The sequence below is a fragment of the Amblyomma maculatum genome, chromosome 4 (genome assembly GCF_055883805.1).
Source record: "Amblyomma maculatum isolate TAMU_Amacu chromosome 4, ASM5588380v1, whole genome shotgun sequence".
In the NCBI taxonomy this organism is placed as follows: Eukaryota; Metazoa; Arthropoda; class Arachnida; order Ixodida; family Ixodidae; genus Amblyomma; species Amblyomma maculatum.
This window is the reverse complement of record NC_139347.1, coordinates 146,454,122-146,478,828: the sequence shown is the minus strand read 5'-3', so window position 1 is coordinate 146,478,828 and position 24,707 is coordinate 146,454,122. Positions and strand designations below refer to the sequence as shown.

General features: G+C 43.7%; 1 long non-coding RNA gene across 1 annotated transcript in view; it reads left to right on the top strand.

Moving 5' to 3' along the window:
• The window catches only part of LOC146193267 (uncharacterized), a 59,594-nt gene extending 37,567 nt beyond the window's left edge, over positions 1 to 22,027 (top strand). Inside the window, exon 3 of the long non-coding RNA XR_014706425.1 lies at positions 21,943 to 22,027. This is a non-coding gene — a long non-coding RNA (uncharacterized LOC146193267). The remainder of the gene's footprint in view (positions 1 to 21,942) is intronic.
• The last annotated feature ends 2,680 nt before the right edge of the window (positions 22,028 to 24,707 follow it).

The window sequence follows — 24,707 nt, the reverse complement described above, 5'->3', positions numbered from 1 at the left end:
CGGGTAAGATGCAACTGTTATATACTTTCCTCTTTAGCGATACCGGTAAGCTGCTAGACATAATCTGCGAGTGCTTGCCAAATGCGCTCCATCCCAATCTTATTCTCCTTGTCATTTCATTTTCATGGTCCGGATCTGCGGTTACTACCTGTCCTAAGTAGACATATTTGCCTACTACTTCCACTACTTCGCTACCTAATGTAAACTGCTGTTCCCTCCCGAGGCTGTTGAACATTACCTTAGTCTTCTGCGTGTAGAGTTTCAAGCCTACCTTTCTACTTTTCCTGTCTAGGTGTAAGCGACAGCGAAATTTTTACTCACACCAACCCTTTCAATGTCTATCGTTGTGACAGAGATGAAAGACAAGGGGGTGGAACCCTGCTCGCAGTTTCTACTAGCCTAACATCGTCCAGAATTAATGTTTCATGCAACATAGAATCTGTCTGGTGCGGCGTCATTTTAAACAATAGAGTACACATCATTGGCGTCTGTTATCGTCCACCTAATGCAGACATCACATTCGTGAATGAATTGCATGACGCGGTTAACACCGTCGTCCTTTGTTATCCAGCATCCCCGGTATTTCTTTTAGGCGATTTCAATTATCCATCAATAAACTGGACATCGACACCGCCTACCTGTACACCATATTCTTCGAATTGTCAAGGTTTTCTCGATATGTGCTCCCTTTTCAATTTTGATCAGGTTGTTGATGGCCCAAAGCGTGTTATCGGCAGTTCTGCTAACATTCTTGATCTGATCCTCACCACTAACCGTGATATGATAGGCCCAATAATTTTCATGCCGGGACTGAGTGATCATTCTTTACTTCATTTCGACCTAAACTTTACCGCGTCTTCAGGTACGAAAAAACGGAAGTTTATATTTGATTACAAGGAGGCAAACTTTGAAGAGATAGACAACTTTCGCTCTTCCTTGACAACTATCTTAGTGGTTTTGAACATCATTCTGTCCAAGAAAACTGGGACCTGTTCGTCAATAAAATTTCATATCTAACTGAGGCTTACATTCCCAAGAAAATACTAAGACAATCGCCATGGTATAATCCGTACTTAAATAGACTTTCGAACAGAAAAAAACGCTTATTTCGGGCAGCAAAACTGCAGCAGACTGCGTCACGCTGGCAAGCATACACTAATGCATCTCACACCTACTCTCGAGCTGTCGCTTCTGCAAAATCTACTTTTTTGAAATACACTCTACCATCCTTGCTCACTAAAAACCCTAGCAAATTTTGGAACATCGTAACTAACTCCCAGAGCAACTCAGAGATTTCTTTACTTGACCAGAACGACTTACCTGTGCCTAGCAAAGAGTGCGCATCGATTTTAAAAAATATGTTCACACTGAACTTTTCATCTGCAACTAATCTTCAGCTGCCTACACATTCGTTTTCGGGCTATACGATTATGCATCCAATATCAATAGATGCCGACGGGATTGCAAAGCTCATTGAAACACTAAAACATTCATGTTCCTCTGGTGTTGACAATATAAATGCAAGATTCCTTAAAGAAACGAACATGTACTCCTCTGTCCTTTCGGCAAAAATATTTCAGCAATCTTTAGATACTGGTGCTCTTCCTGCACATTGAAAGCAGGCGAAGGTAATTCCACTTCATAAATCCGGTAACAAGCAATCTCGCCTTAATTATCGCCCCATATCTCTTACTAGCATACCATGTAAAATTCTTGAACATGTCATTTGCTCACACCTAGCTAGTTTTCTTGACTCGAACCTTTTTTTCAATCCAGCGCAACATGGCTTCAGGAAATCATACTCATGCGAGACACAGCTACTTTGTTTTACAAACTCCATGCAAACCCTTATTGACAACCGTTCCTTGGCTGATTGTATCTTCTTGGATTTTTCTAAGGCCTTTGACAAAATAAACCATCGTCTTTTACTACTTAAACTCAAGTGCCTTAATATTGACAGACATCTTCTTACCTGGGCCGAATTTTTCTTCATCGGTCAATCACAGCATGTCTTTGCTAACAACAATAATTCACCGTCAACACCTGTTACGTCAGGTGTACCATAAGGGTCCGTTTTGGGCCCTCTTCTTTTTTTAGTTTATATTAATGACCTTCCTAACTCTGTGACTTCCCCTATTCACTTATTTGCCGATGACTGTGTTATTTATCGCGAGATTGCTGAACCCGCCGATGTTTCTGCTTTACAATCTGACCTCAATAATATAACTAAATGGTGCAGCACATGGTGTATGGACCTAAATGTTAAAAAAATGTAAAGCTATGCGAGTGTCGCGCAGTAATTTCCCCCCTACTCGCTATGTATTGAATAACACTCCTTTAGATACTGTTACTTCGTACAAATATTTGGGTGTGCATATTACTAATGACCTGAGCTGGAAGCAACATATTTATTACATTATTAACAACAGTAACCGCATGCTTGGGTATTTGCGCCGTAACTTTTCGAAGGCACCTGTTTCGACTAAAATGACTATGTACAAAGCATTGGTACGTTCAAAGATTGAATATGCTTCTGCAGTCTGGGATCCCGGTTTCACGAACTTGAAATCCTCACTTGAGATGGTTCAAAATAATTCGGCGCGTTTCATTCTTTCCAATTGCAGTCGCACTAGCAGCATAACTTCAATGAAACTAACGCTATATTTGCCATCTCTCGAGCTTAGAAGGAAAATTTCACGTCTTAGCCTTTTTCACAAAATTTATCATCATAACGAATTGAGGCATACTTTCATTTCGCAGCCATCGTATCGCTCCTACCGCGTCGATCATGCTTACAAAGTAAATGTCATAACTTGCAATACTAATGCCCTTTTTCATTCCTTTCTACCTCGTACGTCAATAGAGTGGAATCGCCTTCCGCTCGATATCGCATTAATCCAAGATCACGATTCATTTCGCTCATCACTGATGCAATATCTTGAAGCTGATCCGTGACACTTTTTTTCCCCTGACTATTATCTTATTTCCGTTTTTGGCTTTTCAGGCTTGTTTGCTCCCAGTGCTGTTGTTCTTTTCGCTGTATAAAGCTGTTCTCTCACCGTTTATGATTGTTTTCAATTTATTCCGCTTGTATAACTTTCTTTATTCTAAGATGGTTTTCGTTGTTCTGTATTCCCTTGTTGGTATAGCCTTTGTTATGTTTTGTTCATTTAGTGTTCTATGCTTTCTATCATATATGATGTACCACTCCCCTCTGTAATGCGTATGCGCTTGAGGGTAATAAAATGAAAAAATTAAAATGAAATCAATCATTATTTGTAGCTCATCTCCCGAGTTGCTTAGTAAGGCAATGTCATCAGCAAATCGCAGATTACTGAGGTATTCTCCATCTACCCTTATCCCTAACTGCTCCCATTCCAAGTCTCTGAATACTTCCTCTAAGCAAGCTGTGAATAGTACTGGGGAGATTGTGTCTCCTTGCCTAACACCTTTATGGGAATTTTGTTACTTTCTTTATGAAGAACTATGATTGCTGTGCAGCCATTGTATATATCTTCCAGCACTTTCACGTACGGCTCGCCTACCCCCTGATTTCGCAATGCCTGCATAACCGCCGAGGTTTCAACTGAGTCAAATGCTTTTTCGTAATCAATGAATGCTATGTATAAGGGCTGGTTATATTCCGAGCATTTTTCTATCACCTGATTGATGGTATGGCTATGATCGATAGTAGAGTACCGTTTCCGAAACCCTGCTTGATCCTTTGCTTGATTGAAGTCTAAGGTTGTCCTGATTCTATTAGCGATTACCTTAGTAAATACCTTATACGTAACAGACAGTAAGATGATTGGTCTGTAATTTTTAAGGTCCTTAGAGTCCCCTTTCTTATGAATGAGGATAATGTTTGCATTCTTCCATGGTTCCGGTACCGTCGATGACACAAGGCATTGCGTATACGCGGTGGCCAGTTTTGCTAACACATCCCCCCCCGTCCTTCAGCAAATCCGTAGTTATCTGATCCTCTCCAGCTGATTTCCCCCTTTTCATAGTTTCTAATGCTTTCTTGACCTCGTCCTTCGTCACTGGTGGAACGTCTGAATGTTTGTTCCTACCGCCAATCTCATTACGGTCCTGACTACTTTGGCTACTGTAGAGCTTTGTATAGAACTCCTCGGCTACTTTGACTATCTTATCCATATTCGTGATGACGTTGCCCACCTTGTCCCTTATCGCAGACATCTGGTTTTTGCCAATGCCCAATTTCTTCTTTACCGCTTTAAGGCTTCCCCCGTTCTTTACAGCATGCTCAATTTTCTCCATGTTATACTTTCTTATATCGGTCACCTTGCGCTTATTGATTAGCTTTGATATCTCGGCCAATTCGATCCGGTCTGTTAGATTGGAAGCTTTCATCCTCTGGCGTTTCTTAATCAAATATTCGTCTCCTTAGACAGCTTACCGGTATCCTCTCTAACTGTCCTACCGCCTACTTCTACCGCGCACTCAGTAATGATATCTCTGAAATTATTGTTCCTTGCTTCTAGGGTAATGTCGCCATCCTCGGTTAGAGCTGAATACCTATTCTGTAGCGAGATCCTGAACTCTTCTGCCCTCTCCCTCACCGCTAATTCGTTGATAGGTTTCTTTCTTACTAATCTGTTGCGTTCCTTTTTCATACTTAGGCTAATTCGGGACCTCACCATCCTGTGGTCACTGCATCGCACTTTCCCGATTACCTCTACATCTTGCATAATGGCGGGGGTTGAACGCAATATGAAGTCAATTTCATTGTTAGTCTCCCCGTTCGGACTTTTCCATGCCCATTTCCGGTTCTTCCGTTTGCAGAAGAAGGTATTCATGATTCGTAAGTTATTGCGCTCTGCAAACTCAACTAGTAACTCCCCCCTGCTATTCCTAGAACCAATGCCATGGTCACCTACTGCCTTGTCTCCTGCCTGCTTTTTCCCTACCTTGGCATTGAAGGCGCCCATTAGTACAGTATACTGAGTCTTTACTTTTCGCATTGCCGATTCTACATCTTCGTAGAAGCTTTCAACTGCCTGGTCACCATAACTACATGTGGGTGCATAGGCCTGTACAACCTTCAGTTTATACCGCCTATTAGGCCTAATTACGATGCCTGGCGCCCTCTCATTAATACTATAGAATTCATCGATATTACCCGCTATATACTTATTGACAAGGAAACATACTCCTAGTTCTCGCCTCTCCGATAAACCTCGATAACACAGGACATGCCCATCCTTCAGTACAGTATATGCCTCATTCGGCCTCCTAACCTCACTAAGCCCTATGACATCCCATTTCATACCTTCTAGTTCCTGTAAGAGCACTGCTAAACTAGCTTCACTAGCTAGGGTTCTAGCATTAAACGTTGCCAGGGTCAGTTTCCAATGGCGGCCTGTCCAGCGGAGTCAGGCCTTCTTAGCACCCCCTGCTGCGTCACAGGTCTGACCGCCGCCGTGTGCAGTTGTTCCACAGCCGCTGGTGACTGAGGGCCGGGGTTTTGTGGAGCTTATCATGAGAGGTTGCGGCCAATTACTGCACCAGGGAGGCCAACTCCTGTTCTGGTGAGGGAGTGCGTTGCCGGAGGTGTTCACCGGCATCAGGTCGCTCCCCAAACCTGTTTATGCAATTCCATCGACACGCGGATTTTTGTTTTGTTTTGTTTTTTTTTTAATCCGGTGGAGAATTGCGCGGCACCGGGATTTGAGCCCCGGTCCTCTTGCATGCGAGGCGGATGTTCTACCGCTACGCCACCGCATAACCGCATAGCTACATATACTGAATAACCACTTTAACCATAACCCGCTGTAGAGTAGTAGTTAAGGTGCCCGTCTTAGACCATGAGGACCGAGGTTCCATTCTACATTGGTAGAACATTTTTTTTTATTTTATTTATTATTTTAAATCTAGTCGCTTTATTTTATATTGTTGCATGCTTTTTCCACCCTGGCGACGCGTTTCTTTTTGGAAACGAGGGCCATCAACCATATAGGCCATTCCGGTATCAGAGCTCCGCGCGGTTTCATTCCGGACTTTCCAAGTCAGTACAGGAATTTTCTGAAATAGCCCAAATCCTGTATCCCAGATCTTGTATAGTAAACCTGTATACGATTTCCTGTAAGAATTTTATACAGGATTTTTCAGTAGGGTATAGCTACACAACAGATTGGTTTACAGTTATGGACAAGGAGGAAAAAGCGGGGATAGGTGCGGATGAAGCGTTTGCGTAGGGTCCACAGCCATTAATAAATTTTGTGATCCCCATCGATTACGTTTTGTTTTTATCGGCTTTCAACCCCAGTCGAAAAAAACTACAGAACTGTGTCAAAAATACGACAAAATATCCTGTAGTTCTGTCGTAACCATCAGATTTTTCTGTAGTTCTGTAGTACTTTTCTGTAGTTCTGTAGTTTTTCTGTAGTAAATTTCTGTTGTCTGTCGTTCTGTAGCACTTTCCTGTTGTAACTACAGGAATTTCTGATGTTACGACAGAATTTTCTGTTGTCACAACAGGTTTCTCGTTAAAAACCGCACAGAAATTCTGTCGTAACATCAGAAAATTTTCTGTAGTTTTTTCCGACTGGGACCTTACTTTTTATAGGTTTACCTTTTGGGGTCTTTTATATCTCTTTCATAAAATGAGTAGGAGTGTGAGGACCAAATTTATAGCAGGAGGTAGGCACCATAGAGGGCGGCTGCCTCATGAATGATACGCACCTTGTAGGAGGAGTCTCGACAATATCGGAGTGCATCAGACGAAAGCCGACTGTGAATGAATTTACTGTTTGGCTCGAAAAAACAACCAGAGTTGGAAGAGGTGGCAAATGCAATGGCAGCTTCGCGTCGTAATTCCCAATACGTCGACGCGAATTAGCAGATTGCATGCAAAACATACACAAAGGAAAATGAGTGTGCAATCCCCGCCATCCAAGCTTTTCTCCCCCAGCGTCTCTTGCCCTCCCTCTCTAAAGTCTAACTCCGCAGCGCCATTAATATCCTAAGCAGGCTTGTTGAAGCACATCCCCTATCAGTACAACAGTTTCTGGGCCTATCCAAAGAGTTAGAAAGACAAAATAGTATCACTGGGGACAATTGAAAAAGATTTTGTAATAGTCCAGTACAGCTCCGTTATAGAGAGGGAATCGCTTTCGGCCGAATGTAAATCTTGCTGGCGGAAAGTACATTTACACCATATTCTATGGAATCTGATAGGAAAATACCCTTAGATACTATTAAACAGGCAATCTGGGAAGGTGTGAGGAGGTTTTTTAAACTACATCAAAGGGCTGATTTAGTGCAATTGAACAAACACACAATCAGACCCATCCAACCAGGAACATATTTGTTTATACAAACACATTAACTAGACGAAAACAAAACAGCAGATAAACACTCAGATACTAAATAACCAGCTTACTAGACATGACGCAGACGAATACAAACTAAAAACAGCCATCGGACGCTTGAAGAAGGAAGTCAAGGCGGACGCTCCCGGTTGCTTGGAATAGGAGCATCTTGAATGCCTAGTGTCCACAGGCGCCTTGGTCGGGTCAGCAACTGGCTTGGTGGCGAGAGACGCTCGGCTGAGGCAAGAGGCCTCAGGTTGCAGTCCTGCGGCACAGACGAACGATTTTGAGTTGCGTCTGTCCAGCTCACCCAGGATGACGCCGAACGTGCGTGCTTGCTATTTGCTCCAAGAGGAGAACAGGAGTCGGTCACACCCAGGTCTGGTTACCCGGTTCAGAGGACATTTCGGAAGTGATCCGCTGGAGCTCTGTGGCCACTCCTATGTCTGATATCCCGGGACGTAGGCCAGGCGGGACGCGATCAGCCGCAGCTGCGTAACCACCCGTCCTTTAGCAACACTGCTCCACCGACCTTTGTGCTACATGTCATTTAGTTTTGCGTGTTACTTCTCTGCACACGCCATATGCTTGTGTTTTCTCTTCTGCCTCGTGCAGGGAGTTTTCGACGTCATGTAGCGCTAGCTCCTCACAAATGCCCCATCTTCAAAAGTTCTTTCTTGGGTAAAAAGACTCAACCCGAAAAGCGCAGCACATGGTGTTCTCGATGATTCTTCCACTTCCCCCTTAGTGCACTGCGCACACCACGCATCCGATGACGCTCGCCATCGTTCATATCAGTGTATTCACAGTCAGTTCAGTTCAGTCGTTCAGTCGTGTCCGACTCTTCGTGACCCTATGGACCATGTCACGCCACGCTTTCCGGTCTCTCACTATCTTCCTAACATCACATAACTTCATCAGCAGTTCCTCCAGGATGCCATCTAACCATCGCGTTCGCTGCCTACCTCTTCTCCGGCGACCCTCAACCTTTCCCAACATCAAATCTTTCTCCAGCGACTCCTCCCTTCTCATCAGATGACCAAAGTAGCTGAGCTTTAACTTTAAAATTTGACCCTCCAATGAGCACTCAGGTTTTATGGTCGACAATATCGACTGATTTGATCTTCTGGCAGTCCAAGGAACTCTCAAGAGTCTTCGCCAGCACCACAATTCAAACGCGTCAATTATTCGGCGGTCAGCCTTTTTCACAGTCTAACTCTCGCATCCATACATCACAACTGGAAAGACCATACCACGAGTTATACGGATCTTGGTTTTTCAGACTAATGTCTCTGCTCTTTACTAGGCGGTCAAGGCTAACCATTGCTCTCTTTCCCAGAAGCAGGCGTCTCCTAATTTCATGGCTGCAGTCTCCTTCCGAGGTAATCTTGGAGCCCAAGAACAGAATATCATTCACAGCTTCCACTTCTTGCCCATAGATGCTCCAGGACTTGATAGGGCAAGACGCCATGATCTTCGTCTTTTTAATGTTCAGTTTAAGCCCAAAATTCTCACTCTCTTCTTGTACGCGCATCAGAAGTCTCTCCAGTTCCACTTCACTTTCTGGCATTAAAGTGGTATCATCCGCATATCTAAGGTTGTTGATACGTTTTCCAGCAATCTTCACTCCAGCTGAAGACTCGTCCAGACAGGCCTTCCTCATGATGCACTCTGCATATAGGTTAAATAGGCAGGGCGACAGTATGCAGCCTTGCCTCACTCCTTTCTCGATCGGAAACCAATCAGTAACGCCATGCCCAGTTCTGACTGTGGCCTCTTGCCTTTCATACAGGTTCCTGAGGAGACAGATGAGATGAATTGGAACTCCCATCTCTTGGAGAGCTTGCCACAATCTGCTGTGATCTACGCAGTCAAACGCTTTCGCATAATCAATAAAGCAGAAGTAGATGGGTTTCTGGAACTCTCTTGCTTTTTCCATGATCCAGCGAAGGTTAGGAATTTGGTCTCTAGTTCCTCTGCCCTTGCGAAAGCCAGCTTGCACGTCCGGAAGCTCCCGATCCACATACTGCTGCAGCCTACCTTGGAGGATTTTCAACATCACCTTGCTAGCATGCGAAATAAGCGCGATCGTGCGGTAGTTGGAACAATCTTTCGCGCTGCCTTTCTTTGGAATGGGGATGTAAACTGACCTCCTCCAATCCTGTGGCCACTGCAGGGTTGTCCAAATCTTCTGACATAATGTATGCAGAATGTTTACAGGGTCATGGTTGAGGTTTTGAAGCAACTCAGCTGGAACGCCATCAATTCCGCTAGCTTTGTTCTTAGCAAGGCTGGCTAAGGCCCATTCAACTTCACTCTTCAGGATGCCCGGCTCGAGATCAGTAATCATAACCGTCTTATGCTGGGTTTGCACATTCGGGTCCTTCTTGTACAGTTCTTCGGCGTATTCCTGCCACCTCTTCATTATCTCTGAGGCTTCAGTGAGGTCCTTGCCTTGTTTGTCCTTTATCACGCCCAGCTTAGCACAGAAGCTTCCTTTGATATCTTTGATTGTCTTATACAGAGCTCTTGTGTTCCTTAATTGGCTGTTGTCCTCAACTGCTTGGCACTGTATGTTCTGGAAGGCATTCTTATCTCTCCTTGCTACTTTCTGAAAATCCGCATTGAGAACCTTGTATCTTTCTCTTTCCCCCATAACTTTTGCCATCCTCCTTTCCTCAGCTATTTGCAAAGCCTCTTCGGATAACCAGTTTGCTTTCTTGCATTTCTTTTGCTTTGGAGCTACCTTAGTAGCAACTTCTTGTATTATATCACGAACATCAGTCCACATCTCTTCGGGCTCTCTGTCTTCTACACCTAATTCTTGAAACCGATTCCTCACTTCCACAGCATATTCTAATGGAAATTGATCCAAATCATACCTGAAAGGCCTTCTAGTTTTCTGCGTTTTCCTCAATCGAAGCTTAATTTCGGCAACAAGAAGCTGATGATCGGTGCCACAATCGGCCCCAGGCCTTGTTTTTACTGCTTGTATAGCGCTTCTCCGTCTCTGCCGGCAAAGAATATAATCGATCTGATTCCTGTACAGACCGTCCGGTGAAATCCATGTGTACAGGCGCCTCTTGTGCTGTTGAAAATGAGTATTCGCTATGGTCAGGTTGTTTTCTTGACAAAACTCTACTAGCCTCTGCCCAGCTTCATTTGGCTCGCCAAGACCGAACTTGCCTATAATTCCGGATATTTCTTCACTCCCGACCTTAGCATTCCAGTCTCCTATAATAAAAACGACGTCTGATGATGGGGTGCGGTCTAAAAGGCATTGTAGGTCCGCATAAAATCTCTCAACGTCAGCTTCTTCAGCAGCAGTGGTCGGTGCATAGACTTGAATAACTGTTATGTTGAAAGTGTGACCTTGGATCCAAAGTGAAATAATTCGGTCGTTTTTGGGGTTGTACCCTAGCACTGCTTTGCCCATTCTTCTGTTTACTATGAGAGCGACCCCATTCCTTCTCTTGGATGCGTGCCCACAAAAAAAGACATAATGGTCACCGGAGTTAAATTCTCCCATTCCGGTCCACTTGAGCTCGCTGATACCCAAGATATTAATATTCAATCTGTCCATTTCTCGCTTGACGACATCCAGTTTACCTTGCGTCATAGATCTTATATTCCATGTTGGCATGTGATATATCTCCTTGCAACATCGGACTTTCCGGTCGCTTCCCGACCCATCCACAACTGAGCGTCCTTTTGGCTTTAGCCCAGCCGCTTCATTCGTCCTGGAGCTACTAGGAATCGCCCTTTGTTCATTCCCAGTAACATGTGGGACGCCTTCCAACCTGGGGGGCTCATCTTCCCGCGCCATATCATTAATGGTATTGTGACTGGCCATAGGGTTTTCTTGGCAGGAAATACTGGAGTGGGTTGCCATTACCTTCTCCAGTGAATCACATTTTGTCAGAACTCTCTGCCGTGACCTGTCTATCTTGGGTGGCCCTACACAGCAGAGCTCACGACTTCATCGAGTTTCGCAAGCCCCTCCGCCACGACAAGGCAGTGATCCATGAAGGGGGTATTCACAGTAGTTCGACACTATTTATTTATTTATTTTTTTACCCTCAGGGCGCGGGGGCATTACATAGGGGAGTGGGATACATAAACGTATATGAAAGTACAGCAAAGTTACAGAAAAAATACAGTACAAGTACACAAAAACATGCGCAAAAAGAAAACGGAAAACAAAATTTCAGAATGGAGTGGGGATAAGTAAAAACTATGTTCAAGAAGTAAAGGGCAAATATTAACATAGTAACAAGCATAGATATATTAAAAGAAAAACAATGGCTTTGCGAAATGCGTCGTTATCTGTTATACATGCGATATCATCGAGACGTTGATTCCAAATGACACAAGTTTTAAGTAATAATGAGTCATGAAACATTTTGTGTGACTAGATGGAACGCCAACCTTATGGCGGTGATCAATGCGCACTGATATGTAAGATTGTCTTGTTAATAATCTTTCATTCAGGTAGCTGTTGTAAATATCATGAAAAATGGATAATGATGCTACTGATCTATGGTGAGATAGAAGTAGAAGGGCCAAACTTGATTTCATGGCATGTACACTACTTGTTCTGTGATAGTTTGACAGTATGAATCGACAGGCGCAGTTCTGCACAGCTTACAAACTGGAAACGAGTGAATCAATGCCAGGGCTCCATACAGATGCATATTATTCTACTTTAGAGCGTACCAGAGTTTATAAAGCAATGATTTTAAGGTAGTGGATGAAGGAGGGAAATTTCTCTGAAGGTATTCTAGCATGCGGTTTGCGTTATTTATTATATAGTCAACGTGCGGTTTCCAAGAGAGGTTAAAAAAAAACGTAAACACCTAAATACTTGTAAGAATACACCGTCCCAAGAGAAACATTGTTAATCTGACAAGTAGTGGGTTTGCTGGAACTACGAGAAATGTGCACATGCTTACACTTATTATTATTTAATTTCATATTCCATTCTCTACACCAATCAAGAACTTTGTTAATATCAAACTGAAGGCAAGAGGCATCAGTATCATCATTATTTACACTGTAAATAACGCAGTCATCAGCAAAAAGGGTAATTGAAGAAGAAATGCTAGCCGGTAAGTCATTTATATAGATGAGAAAAAGGAGGGGTCCGAGAATGTACCCCTGAGGCACGCCAGAACAGACAAGTATAGAATGTGAATCAAGGGTATTTGCTGTAACGTATTGTGAACGGTATGAACGAAAACTCTTCAGCCATGCAAGCACCTTAGGGTCAATGTTCAGGTTATTTAATTTAAGGAAGGGGAGCTCAAGAGACCTTGTCAAACAGTTTATAAAAGTCAATAAATATGCAGTCTGCCTGAAGCCCTCGATCAAAGATGCAATGAAGGTCATGTGTGAAGCATATTAGCTGAGTTTCGCATAAAAATGACTTACAAAATTCATGCTGGGTTATGCTGAAAAGGGAATTCGACTGCAAAAAAGAAACAAGATTCGAGTATATAACATGTTCCATGATCTTACAAGGGATACTAGTGAGTGATATCGGACCAAAGTTGTGAGAACAATGTTTCTTTCCAGGCTTATGCAGAGGAATCACCTTCCCAACTTTCTAATCATTGGGAATACAACCTGTTTCAAGAGATTGATCAAATAATTTAATAAGGATTATGGAGCAGGAGGATTTTGTGTTTATCAAAAACTTAGAAATAATATTGTCAACACCTCAGGAGGAGGAGACCTTAAGATTTTCAGTAAGATTCAGAACACCTGATACCTCGAGTAGAACTGGATCCATGGGAACAACATCAAAAACAGGGCACTCGCGATTAGCAAGAGAAACATTGTCAGAAAAAGCTCCACGAAAACATCATTAAGAATAGAAGCGCATTCGTTAGGTAGAAACGAGACACCGTCAGAAGCTGTGAGTAACATTGTGGATGTGTCTTTCTTGTTGACAATGTTCCAAAATTGTTTAGGATTGTTAATCAGCATAGCAGATAAAGTATGGTTAAAGAATGAGTCCTTGGCGCTTTTTAGCGCAGCTTTGTACTCTGCTGCCGCGAGGAAATAGGATTCCCCAACTTGGCAGAGCGAAACAAACGCTTCATTTTATTGGAAAGTCTTTTCAAAAGATTATTAAACCAAGGAGATTCCCTGTTGCATCTCAAGGACCTAAGCGGCACGAACGTTTTAGTGAGACTTTCAACGGTGTACTTAAATAATTTCCAGTTAGTGTCAACAGAACGCGGTAAGAACCCAGGTAAGTATTCGTTCAGAAAAAGAGCTAGTTCGCTGTTAAAGGCGTCAAAGTCGGCCCGTTTATAATATCTAATGCGCTTAATCTGACTGAGGTGGCTACAAGCAGGAATTTGCACATCAAAGTGCAGCAAGGAAGGATCACTGAGGCCAGGCAGGTGCAAAACCGAAGAGATAAAATGTGGTGCGTTAGTTAGAACAAGATCTAAAACGCTAGATGTGGATGAAGTAATTCGAGTAGGTTTAGAGACTAACTGTGACAGGTTGAAGTCCAAACACGTCATCAAAACCTTGTTGCATTCAGTGGAGAAAGGGCTCAGATAAGGCAAAGTATTAGTCCACACGATACTGGGGTAGTTAAAGTCTCCAGCTAAGAGAATAGGCATGCTCGGAAAGCGTACAGTTATTAGGTTAAGGGCGTCTTGCAATTCGTCAACAAAATTGTGCCTCGAAGACGGGGGACGGTAACATGTGCCCAAAATCATGCTCTTGAAATGTGCACAAAGTTATACCCCCAAACCAACTCCAAAATACTAGAAACATTATTAGGTGATGCATCAAAATTATCCGCGACAGCTATTAAAACTCCTCCGCCACATTTTTGACCTCTATCTAAGCTAAACACATCATAACGCTTTCTACAATCAAACAGTTCCTTGTTGGCTATCATGAAAGAAAGCCATGTTTCCGTTAATAACACGTCAGCATCACACGAATCAATGACAAAATTAAGTTCATCGCGCTTAGGTAATAAGCTTGTATTGGCAAAAAAAACAGGAGACGAGTTTGCAGTACCAGGCGCCGACCCGCCGCCCCTCGCACATCCCTACGACGCGGGGCCTGTCAGGTAAGGTGTATCGATACTTGAATGCTGATTGTGGTCCGGCGAAGAATCCCAGCTATCAGCATGCTTAGTAAGCGACGAGCCAGATGTGACGTCACTAGCTTCACCATCAAGAAAGGGTGTAGGTTCCCGAAGATTACTTTTAATGAAAACGCAATTGCGAAAAGAATTATAGCTGTTGCATTTGGCATTATTAATATGCAGTTTGTTGTACCTAAGTTTGTAATACCCGTCCTGTCCCTTAGCGAACTGAAGCAACGTTTTCCTGGCCTGGCGTGTTTGAAACGAATAATCTTCACTTACGGTGATACTTTTATCTGTTACTTTGGCAGACTGAGATAGAACTTGATGCTTCGTTTTAAATGAGCGCAACTTCACGATAAGAGGGAGGCATACTTTATCTGAGAATGCACGAATTCTATGAGCACGTTTATAGGCATCCTTTGTAAGCACTGGACTAAATCAGCTGGAAATCATGTCTAACAGCTATATTTCGGTTTCGTCCCATGTTTCCGATGGCCTGTCAGGCAATCCAGAAAATATTAAGTTGTCTCTTCGCTGCCTGTCTTCCAGCTGGGATTGAGAAACCCGAAGTATAGCATTTTCCCGAACCAGGTTGTCTGCGAGTTCACGCAGGGCTAGCAACTATTGTCGAGACACAGAATACAGCAGAACGCTTCTGAAGTCCCCGCAATCTACACACAATGTTCTCCAAACGCGGCGGTCGCACAAACATTATTGCACAGGCAAAATAGAATAAACGTCGAAGATGCACACAGAAATATTCGAACGCTTCCGATCAACTTAGCTGTTCAGCACTAAATATCCAATCCTAGATGCTTGCATATCGTAGTCAACGACCACAGCACTGTAAACATTCATTGCCCGACCTCCTGAAATCACAATAAACGGAAACAGACGATCCCTTTCAACAGCACTTACACACAATGCCTCAGTTTCACCGAGATCAAAGATTCTCTAACACAACGCAAAACATACACGGGTCCTTGACAATATGGTTGCTCATCCTGAGCCAGCGCTTTTTAGCGAATGCTTCATGGAGGCGGCCCAGTAGTTCATCCAGTCGCCTCCTTGACTTCGAAGACAACGTCCCAGCGGAAAGTCTTCTGTACCTTGCTGTGATGACTGACTGCTCGTCTTGGCCTTAATACTTCTATTTGAGTGGTATCCGTCGGCACGGAATCCCGCAAAAATAGAAGACTAGGACGTGGGCTCAAGACAGTGACCGCTGTAGCCTTGAATGTAGTTCCTCTGCTTTACAAACAATGCTGCATCTCTTGGTTGTCTCACTGGCAACCTCACGAGAAGCAGCCATCATCCCTAACTTGCTGACTTCAGTGCCCGGAAACTCATGCAACGATACCCTTCGCTCGTTATCGAGCCCGACATACCTCTTCGGCACTGCTCTTCAGCAAGTGTCGCATGACTTGACAAAACGTTTAAAGTCATAGCCAATACCCCGGGTCAATAGGACTCATTGAGCACCTTAGCTATAGTTATCCGGATCTCCTTGTGATCTGATGGCAAACTCTCATGCGCCATCATGAGGACCTTAGAACGCAAGCGCTTCTGAACCACTATCTGTTTAACTGTTCAGTCCGGGCACATTTGGTACTATCGGAAAACTGCCTTTCATCAAAATGCAAAGACTGGCGGTCTGCCTCTTGCCAAAATATGTTTCCAGATCTTTTCCGACGCCCCTCTAATGTTGCATCCTTTTACTGCTCAAGACGTAACACAGAAAGTGGCAGGTTGATCGCAATTTGGGCGAGATATTTTCGGCCCTCTGAAGCGCTCGCAAATAAAATGTTTGAAGGAATATTGACTAATCCCACCGTAGCAGGACAAGTCAACCTTCTCCGTAGAAACTGTGAATCAACTACAGACGGAGAATTTGAACCCGGAACATTGACAATTATAACATTGTAAAGGTGAGTCGGTAGGCATTGTGCAATGACCTTGTCGGAGAAGTATAGCGCCGAGATCCCCTCCTCCGCCTCTACAACTTCAACGTTCGTTCCATCCACCAAGGAAAACATTTTTTCTCCCTGCGAGCGCATTCGCAGGTACGAAAGCCTCAAGCAAAACAATACTATTGCTTCCGGTGTCACGCAACACGGAATTTGTCTGTCCGTACACCACACCATGTGTATTACGGACATTTCCTCCTCCTCCTTCTCTCTCTTTCTCTCTCTCTCTCCTCCGCAGGGGTTGTAGTATGGACCACCTTTCCAGCTGGCTTTCTGGGTACCTTATCCCTGGAGGTGAGTTGAGGAAAGAACTCCGAGAAAAAAAGACAACAAACACACTCCGCACAATCCCCTGAACTCGTTCGCATGCATGACTGTGCGTTATGCGCTGACCTAGGGTAGAGGATACAAAAGGTTGATTTAGTTTCATATGGAAACCTACGGCTCTATGCCCAGTATTCGCGCAAATGAAGCGCCGAACCTTGGACTGTGAGCGAGGAGCATAGGTTTTGGGTCTCGATTCACCTTTTCCTAATTACTATTTAAATCCACTACATTAAACTACCGCTGTGCCTCGATTAAGTGGTCGACCGCCTCCGTCAGTTTGTCAACCCTCTTACGATCCCGTTCACTTAAGAACACAGCAAGACGGTAGTCACAGCTGTGTATGAGCAGCTCGGCCACCATCGTGTCAAGAACATTATCTATTGTGCATTCTTGTCCCCGCATTTTGACCCAGCAATGAAAAAGCTGAAAAGCCTTGCAGCGTACTGCGATGCCGTTTCGCCATCCTGGAGCTTTCTTTGGCGAATATCTCGCGATAGCCCTCAGAAGTAAACCGATACATCTCCAGCAAGGCTCTAGTTTAGCCTTCTCATTGTCAATCCAATCGTGAGTCGAGAGTTGCCAAAATACATTTAAGGCTTCCCCACAGAGGCTTAAGCTCAAAGCTATCGCCCACTTTTCTCGTGGTCAACCTTGTCCTGTGGCCACATGTTTAAACATTTTCAAACAGGCATTCAAGTCGTTTCGACTTTCATTGAGCGTGGTATAAGCTTATAGTGGTTATGGAGGGAGCCTGAAGACACTGCGTTCTATCGGATATTGAGGCGAAAGAATGGGGCACCTTCCATGAACCTTATTTGCATCTCCAAATTTCGTGTCTCTAACTCAAGTTTCTTCTTCATAGCTTCACGTTCGCCGATTCTATCATCCCGCTCAGCGATTTTCTCTTGCCGTGCCTTCCAACTCTTCTTTCCCCGACACTCTCAACACCGCATCCTTCAAGCCCATGCACTCCCCCAAGGCGACAAGCTCCTTAGCGCTCATATTCCCTTTAAACATGTTTTCCTTATAAGTCCTAGAGAGGAGGCTAGTCCTGCCGGGGACATCAAAATTATGAGGAGCTTCTTTAAAACCCACCAATCAAAGGGCTAATGAGTTTGTGCAGTTACCCTACAGAAAAATCCTGAACAAAATTAGTACAGGAAATTGTATACAGGTTTACTGTACAAGATCTAGGATACAGGATTGGGGGCTATTTCAGGAAATTCCTGTACTGCCCTGGAAAGTCCGGAATGAAACCGCGCAGAGCTCTGATATCGGAATGGCGTGTGAGTTGACGGTCCTCGTTTCCAAAAAGAAACGCGTCGCCAGGGTGGAAAAAGCGTGCAGCAATATAAAATAAAACGACAGCATTTAAAATATAAATAAAATAAAAATATAAAAAAATTTACTACCAAGTGTAGAATCGAACCTCGGTCCTCATGGTCTTAAGACGCGCACAATAACTACTATTCTAGGGCGGGTTATGGTTAAAGTGGATATTATTCAGTATATGTAACTACTCTTGCTCTTTCGTACTTTGTATATTTCCCTTAGCTGTAGAATTTGTGGCTGTAATTCACCGATCGCCCTTTAAACACGCTGAATATCTTTGCAGGCTATCGCGAGGGTTCACAACCGTGCCGTATCTTTATAATGCGTCGCTTTATTGAAGGCAAACGTCAAGATATCATTATTTACTAGTGGTGATATGTTTTTCATTGTCTACGAACGCTTGGAAGTTTTCCTACATACAGAGATATCCGATGCACTAATACTTGGGTGTTTTAGCTTCACGTGTAACCAGCGGAGCATCGATGTCAATAAATACACTTCCGACTGAGCGGTCTCAATATGTAAGCATTCGAGAACGCGTCGCCCGGTGTGCGGATATATGAGCATCTTTGGATGGTCAGCGATGTTTGTTTATTTTTCTCGAACAGATTTTTGTCATCACTAGCGAAACGATACGTTCGTGCTTCCACTTCCGCGTTGAAGGCGGCAGATCTTCAGTCGCAGATATGAAGACGCACCGCAAGATCGTACGAGCTGCAGCGACTGTTGTACGTGCAAAAGCGAAGCGACGCGCGTTTATGCTTGCAAGCGCACACTTCGACGGCGCTCGCATTTTCGAGGTATTTGGGAAACGAAGCGTGCCCTCTACATACAGAATGTTGTATAATATGTTTGGTATCATGCTTATTTAGTCCGCTGGCATGTCCAACATGGTCATTCTGGTTGAGCTTCGTCGATCAGCCCGGCGTCTGTTCAGAAGCTAAATACTCTGCCCAGTATCAGTTTCAGAAATGATGCATTCGGCCGGTTTCTGGTTAATTGATACAGGCTGAACGATCTGAAACCGCGCGGAGCTCTCATTCCGGAAATTCCTGTATGGTCCGTGGCCCTTTTTTCAGAAAAAAACTGGACGCCATACTGGAAGAAGCATGCAGAGCTATAAAATAACACCACTACAATTGAAAAAGAAAAAGAAAGAAAAAGCAAAGAAAAGAAAAAGAAATGCAAAAAGTCTACATGTGATTCGAACTTCGGTCTTTTCGTCAGCAAGTACGCACACCACGGCAGGATACGGTGGTAGTGGTTATATTTCTGCTTGTGTAGTCAACATTGCTCTTTTGTAGTTTGTATTTTTGTAGGGTGTAGAATTTGTGGTCGTAATTGAGCGGTCGTCCTTTAAACACGCTGAATCTTTCCTAACTATCACGAAGGGTTATCCGCGTCCCGCATCTTTACAATGTATCGCTTTCTTGCAAATAAACCTCAGAATGTCACAATTTACTAGTGCTGATGTGTTTTGTCATTGTGTTCGTACGCATGCAATATTTGCTGCATATAGATATATGCGGTGCACCAACACTTGTAATACTGCTTGTTTTAGCTTCACCGGCTTCCAGCGGAGCCGCGACGTGAATGAATTTACTTCTGACCAAGTGTTTTGCATACGTAAACAGTCGAGGAAGCGACTCCCGAAGTCCGGCTGAACTGTGCATATTTCGATGATCAGCTATGTGTTTCATTTATTTTCGAGCGTATTTTATCCTCGCTAACGAAACGCTACGTTCTTTCTTGCACTTTTGCATTGAAAGTGGCAGATCTTCAGTCTCAGATATGAATATGCACCGCAAGATCGTACAAGCTGCAGCGACTGTTGCACACGCAAAAGCAAAACGCGATGCGTGTATATACTTGCTAGCGCACACATCCACGGCTTCATACCTGCTAGGTATTTGCGAAACAATGCGTACTCCGCATATACAGAAAAGTTTTAACGTATAATATGTATCGTTTCATGCTTATTTAGCGCGAAGGCAGGTTCCGACGTGGTCATCCTGGTTGAGCTTCACGATCCGCCCGAATTGTACTCAGAAGCAGAAATACTCTATCCCGTATCCGTTTCATTCATATCGGGTTTTTCCGGTTTCTGTTACACCGGACATGACCTGTTCTGTATATGAGCTCAATACAGGATTGGTCTGCCCTGTTTCAATTCAATACGGACTGGGAAGTGATGTATAAGATGCATACTGGAAATGGTCTGCCCTGTATTAACTCAATACCCGACTGGACAGTCCGGATTGATATTCATACCTGACATGACCTGTCCGATATAAACCCATTTAGGCTTCATACAGGACTCGTCCTCCCTGTTTCTTATCCATACGGGACTGGGATGTCATGTATAAGATGCATACTGGAAATGGTCTGCCCTGTATTAACTCTATACCATTATGGACCGTCCGTATTGAGCGTTATACCGGAGATGACATGTCGGATGTAAACTCGTTTAAGCTTCATACAGGACTGGTCACACCGGTATGAAATTTATATGGGATAATACAAGACCGGCTCAAACCCGTTTGTCGCGATAAGGGATTTTTCACTAGGGTGAACACACATGACCAAACCGGTCATACTAGGAACATATCTTTTTGTACAAACCCATTTTATACATAACTGTCAAAAGCTTGGCAGACAAGGCGAAGAGGAATACAAACTAACTGCTAATGGACGCTAGCAGAAGGAAGTCTAGGCGGACACTTCCAATTGCGTGGGCACGTAGTGAATCGGACGCCCGGTGTCCACAGGTGCTTGGGCAAGATCAGCACGTGGCTTGCCGGCGGGACACGCTGGGCTGAGGCGAGATGCCTCAGGTTGCCGTCATGAGACAGAGGCGCCAAATTTTTAGGTGCGCCTGTCCAACGTGCCCAGAACGATGCCGAACGTGGTGCTGAATACGTGCTCCAGGAGCACAACAGGAGTCAGCCACACCCAGGTCTGTGGACCCTGGTCAGAGGACATTTGGGACGCGATCTGCAGGAGCTCTGTGGTCTCACCAAGGTCTGGTACTCCGGGTGGTAGGCATGCGCGACGGGATCATCCATAGCTCCGTGACCACCCGTCCTTCAGCAACACTGCTCCACCGACCTAGGTCTTACGCACGACCTACAATAGGTCGTGGTCTTACGTGTCACTCAGTCTTGTGTCTTACTTTGCCGCATCGCGACACATACTTGCGTTGTCTCATGCTCTTCTCCCTCGTGCCGGGAGTTGTACACAGCATGTAACACTAGCTCTTTACAGAAGACAAGGGGCCAGCTCTATCGATCTTGCACCTCGAGAACAAGCCGGACGACACGGAAGACTCCGAGCGGCAGCCTTACGAACCGGAATGCCAGATCAACAATATGCTAAACCTTCGCAAATGCCCCACTGCATATTCCTTTTCAGCACTTCCTATATATATTATGGTAGGTATACCTTTAAAAGGTAGGTAGGAGGTGTACAACGTGTTTCACAGAACTAATTCATTCTAGCCGTAGTCAAGACGAAATGGGCATGTACACGGCTTGTAGACGATGCGAGAATGACCAGTTGACGGTAAACTTAACCAATTGGATTCCAATGGATGAAAACATCTTGGGAAAGCAGATTATTAGGACTGCAGAGGAGTTAGCGAAGTGTGCAGGGGTCTAGTGGCTGCAGTTGCACATGAACAGGTTTATAGGAGGAATACGGGTGAGGCGTTCGCCCTGTAGTGGCGGTAGTCCGGCTGAGATGATGACGATTAATTTTAATAAAATGCAGTCATCATCATGTGGTTCATAATTATCTAGCGCTTCAGATCACTGCGAAAGATTTGGCCATCAGAAGCAGATTCATTCCTCATCAGCCGCCGCAGGTAACGAGCCCGATAATTGAAGCGTGCTGAGAATACTGGCCAAGGGAGGCGCATGCCGTTCCACAAGCCAGTAACTATGGTCCAGGCATGCCATTGCTTCCTGTCATTGGCAATATGTTTTAAACCTAGTGGTAAACATTGCCTGTGCTTCGCAAGTAGCTTGCCAATATTTCACATATATCGGGTAGATCGATCTGACTGCCAATATTTGAAATGCATGTGAAATGTTTGATACGAAATATTCGATACTAGTATATCAAATATAGATTTGATCCTAATACTGCTCGCTCGTTTAGAATCAACTGCCGACATTTTGTACGCTGAGAAATATTGTCCCGTCATTTCACTCTGGCTACCAAAATGAAACATATTTTGCTATACATTAATCAACATCACCTGATTATTTAGCAGACGCTTAGGGAGCGTTAGACATTTTCCCTTACTGTGAGCATCTCATGTGTCCTGACATGCACTGTACATTACTTTTTAGTTAAAATGATGTTTCTACATGAGACGAGCCTGCATATCCTTGGTGATTGAAATTAATATTTTAGAGCGTTTAGATAAATAATTAGAAGCACTATAAATATTTTGGTGATCGTAGGTTATGCGAGCAAGCGTACGTAAATTGCAGCAATACTTCTCGTCCGCCTTATTTGAAAGCGGTTAATTTACCTTCCGGTAACATTATAGATGCCGTCGATTATTCAATCATAAAACGGGATATGGCCACATTTTTAAGCTGCCCCACTCGGTTGCATTTAAGTCTACGTTCTGTTTTCAAGATGGCAGATCCGGAAGTTACTATTAAATCCATGTAAATAAACCCTCAAGATAAAGACAGCATAGGAAAAGCAATCTCGACGTGGCTAGCTTTTACGTTATGCGTTTCTTCCACTTCTATATCCAAAAGAGAAAGGGAATTAAACCTGTCTTTTATGCCTTCGCCCAGGCAGTATGCATCATGGAACGCCCCAACACAGCAGAAACTGTTTAAGTGGTCATCGGGATGCGCACAAATACGCGAACGGAAACGGAATATTTTAAGCTTAATCTATGCAAACACACGTGCTCTCGAAGAGTTTACAAATTTGAGTTGCCTATAAATGGGACCGTTTCCAAGTTCACGAAATAATAATATAGGTGGGCCAATTTATTATTGTCCTCTCTTTAATTTGGAGGTTGAAAACTACAATCACATTTTTATTTTCTGTCCGCCTGCCTACATAGCTAACCTATGAAACAGCTTTGACATACTTATGACTGTTTATTGGTTTGGTTTGTGGGGTTTAACGTCCCAAAGCGACTCAGGCTATGAGAGACGCCATAGTGGAGGACTTCAAAGATTTCGACCACCGGGGTTCTTATTTATTGTTAAAAGTATTACGCTTATCAAATTAGAGCCTATAAATGATATTATTATTTATTTATTTATTGTACCCTTAGGGCCAAAGGAATTACAGAGGGGAGTAGGTTAATATGATACAGAACAATGAATATAATACAGCGAAAACAAGTAGTACAAAAGAAAATAAAATCCCTCCAGAATAAAACAAACAACATTCACAAAGCGTAAATAACATAAAATCAATGTATACAACACAGTGGAAACAGATATAACATATGATCAAATTCCTTCAGAATAAACATTGTTAGCTATTGCGTCGTGAAAGGTTTTGTTATCTGAAATGGCTGCAATATCGGGGGGAAGGCGGTTCCATTCCACAGATGTGCGGGGAAGATATGACTAAAAAGGAGAAAAAAAATGAAGTCAGCAAACGATGAGTAGTCAAGTATGCCGTATAGCTTATCAGTAAAGAAACAAAAATGCAGTCAGCAAACGATGAGTAGTCAAGTATGCCGTGCCGTATAGCTTATCAGTAAAGGCATGTAACTGAGTTTCACATGAGTATGTTTGACGAAAACCATGTTGCGCAGGTGTGAAAAATGAATTCTCATCGAGAAGGTAACGACATGCTTGAAAATATGTTCTAGTAATTTGCAGCATGCGCTTCTGAGCGAAATGGGAAGAAAATTTTGAGGGGAGTGCTTACCACCGGACTTGTGAATTGGAACCACCTTCCCAATTTTCCAGTCGTTAGGAAGGCTTGCTGTGATAGAGTGACTGTTGAAAAAGTTTGGTTAGTATAACTGAACTATATGTACAAGTATTTTTTAGGAATTGAGCGCTAATCGCATCGACACCAGGTGAAGAATCATTTTTTAAAGAGCCAATTATTTGGCTACGCCAGGCGGACCGATTGTTATAGGTGGCATTGTCGGGAACCTCTGGTGCTGTATGTAAGGCAGATTAACGCTTGAAGGGGAGGAAAAGCTTTCAACGAATGTGTCGTTCAGCATGGAAGCACAAAGATTACTGGGGATAAGTTTACCGGAGGCATTTTGTAGTCTAATTAATGGGTCATTCGCCGGCTGTATACGCGCCAGAATTTCTTAACTCTCGTTTTCAAAATAGTTGGTAATGTGGTAGACAAAAAGTTATTTTTTGTTAGTTTAATTGCGTTGACGTAAGCGTCGGAAGCAGACTTGTACTTCGCCCATCGCGTGTTAGATGGTGAAAGCTTCGCGCGGCGGTATAAACGTTTCTTTTTGTTAGATAGTCGTCTAATGTAAGCGTTGTGCCAAGGTGCTTGTGGTAGGGGTGACGATGCGCTTAGGGATATCCTTATCAGTTAGTTCGTGAACCTTCGTTTTGAATGACATCCAATTTTCTTCAACACAGCAGTAGTCATAGTTTGCAATAA